At 36.3% G+C, this 2,958-nt stretch overlaps 1 pseudogene; it reads right to left on the bottom strand.

Moving 5' to 3' along the window:
- Window positions 1-1,308: 1,308 nt before the first annotated feature.
- LOC122796061 lies at window positions 1,309-1,458 on the bottom strand (annotated as a pseudogene).
- Between the last annotated feature and the right edge of the window lie 1,500 nt (window positions 1,459-2,958).

Below are 2,958 nucleotides of genomic sequence, written 5' to 3'. Positions count from 1 at the left end.
GTGTGTGTGTGTGTGTGTGTGTGTGTACATATGGGAACATTAGGATTCATTGGATCTTTTGTCAAGATGCACTAGACTATGCTTGTTACAGTGAACAGCTACGCTGTTGAGGAGTAACATGATATGGTTGTGACATACTTTATTAGATGTGTTAGCACTTTACACTGATTCAGAGATTGTTAGCTCAGAATAAAAACAACATGAGTCGTTTTTTAAATAAATGTTTCTTTAGTATGAGGTTGTATGACCTCAGACTTTATATATGTAGAGGTCATGGTTGTGAAGGTGAAGCCCTGCAGTGGGGGAAGGGTGTGGAGAGAGTACAGATTCTCCACAAAACAAAAAATGTATTTATTTTTATTTTAACGGTCAGTTGTCTCCATTTCATTTTCACCTTTTTTTTCTGTTTCACAAATCACAATAAAATGAGAAAAAGAAAAATCTAGAAAATGTTATACATTAGCACATTCTCGACATATATCAGGCTTTGAAGTTTATATATTTATTTATTTAATCATTGTTTGTTTGTTTGCTTTCCATGTTAGCTGCTTACAAACATGTCTGTTTTTCAGGATATCCTGAGAGCAATTTCTGTACCGTAAAAGTAAGTCCTCAAAATCACAGAGGCTGGACATAGTTAAATACTATGACCGGAATTGTTTATGTTATCCTTTACAAGTCTACATATTTTTTTTCTGTGGTAACAGTATATAAAACAATATGCACATACTTATAATTAATTTAGATTATACTTCCTTTAGGTCATTTATTTGTGTGTGTAGAACTACCTTTTCTTCCTTGCCTCTGGAACTATGCCAGCAGTTTTGCATTGAGACAATCCGTATGTACTGGAAATTTGCATCAAACAGATGTTGAGAATTGAGATTCCTATAAGACAGGCAATGCATCTTCCTTTCATTGTTTTCATATTGATGTCCCTGGGTATAACTACCTTTCACTGCTGCAAATTAAACAGGATGCCCCACATTTTACTTATAAAAATTTACTCCATCCCATCTGGAACAATGCTGCTGACTTGGTGCAGATGTTGTAAGCACTATTCACTTTTGATTGTTATAGTTCTTAAGACTACATGATGCCAAAGCAATTTTAAACTTGTACCAGTTTAGTGCCTCTTCTGACAGTTTGCCTACTTTTCCACTAATGTTTCAACATGAGTTCTACATGATGAGTATTTTATTTTTATTTATTTATTTATTTAACATTTGTTAACCGGGAAAGTCCGACTTGGAACAAAGCCAATTTTCAGTGGAGGGCCGGGGAGAAAGGCTCCAGATGCATGTCTTTGTAATGTATTTACTACCATAAATTATGCAGTTGAGTTTCCCACATTTGGGGAAATCACAGGGGTCAACCCAACCGAAGTGTGCAATGGAAGAGCCTCACCCTGGGGAAACCACCTTCTTGATCGTGGTATTCCCCCTGCCAGGTAAGTATTGTATAACGTAAGGTATTGTAGTACCTTATTTGTGAGAAAACATATAAGGTGAGTGAAAACAGAAGCATTAATATCAATTCAAAGTATCTTGCAGAAACTCAATCACTATACACAAAAATGTAAGTAATGTAGCCCGGTGCTTTACGTCTTTAGTCAGATGTTATACTCAATCAGTCATCTGAGTAACAATGTAATCTGCATTAACTTGCTGAGGAGATTCGTCAGTAAGGACTATGGGCCTGCAACACCTTAGGATGTAAATGCAGTGTTTGGATTTGAATAAGAAGAAAGTGATGTCAGAGGAAAGACTCCAGTAATGGAAGAATGCACATCAAATAAAAAGGGATCAGGAAGCAAACGTAGGTCAGAAAGCTCTGGAAGGTTGGGTAAAAGCAATTATGGTATCACTTATTCAAACATTTATTTATCTGACTTTTAGTTCACTAGCCTAGTTTACTCTCATTTAAGCAGACCACATTCAGGAATAGCATCGGAGGAAAGGAACAAAACAAAAACATAAAAAAATACATGCACAGTACGCAAAAAAACTGCACACAACGGTATCTAAAAGAGTTTGAAAAGAGAATGAAGTTTTAGAAATGCTATGAAAAGGGACAGTTTACAAGAGACAGACATGCTAAGTTAGTAAACAAAGATTTCTAGCGCAGAGATGCATTTTATAAAGAAGAGTTTTGTTTGTCAGCTCAATTCCTTTTCAGCTGTGTTTCGGAATGCTGCTTTTATCTCTTAAAGCATTTGGAGTACTATCATGTGCAGCGATATCTGAAATGCATTGCAGAAATGCGAGCTCTCTAAAACAAGCATTCGCATGAGACCTTGAATGATCCTTTCCCGTGCGTCATGCACCAAAGTAACGTAAGACGGATAGAAAGGCAGTTTAAAAACATTATAGAAAACTACTACAGAAGACAATAAAGATGTTTAAAAGTCACAGAGAATGCAAATGAATGTTGCAGGACTCAAACCCCAGCTTGCTGGCTCTTGTAAGCCAATTCACAATTCACCGCTCCTGCCTCCAGATTATACCAGCAAACCTCACTTTGTAAGATTTTTAAATGTTAATGTTTTTTTCTTAGAGTACTGAGTGCAAGAAAAGAAAATGAATTTTAGGGAAAGTGCACACCTGTCCATTATGATGTACTGAAGCAGCTAATGTACTCAATAGTTTCTTCAGTGCTAAGAACTATGTGCACTTACCTTGTAAAACATATACTCAGATATCAGTGCCAGGAGCACGAGCACATACTTGTTCCCAGACCTCATCCAAATGAGTTAACAAACTATGAGATGTTATGTGCTCTGTGTTACTGTTAAGCTCATACCAAATAATATTTCACGTGGTGTATTTCTGTACGTCTCTGCCAAATTCTTTGTTTCTGATTTGACATTTTAAGCTCATGAGGTGCTGTGGAGAAAAAAAAAACACTTTTACTAGGGACAATAGCAGATGTCATGAATCTAGGCTGGTCACTTATATA

This window comes from Protopterus annectens, chromosome 2.part2 (assembly GCF_019279795.1).
Source record: "Protopterus annectens isolate FY-2018-M chromosome 2.part2, PAN1.0, whole genome shotgun sequence".
In the NCBI taxonomy this organism is placed as follows: Eukaryota; Metazoa; Chordata; order Ceratodontiformes; family Protopteridae; genus Protopterus; species Protopterus annectens.
This window is presented reverse-complemented; position numbering and strand designations above follow the sequence as displayed.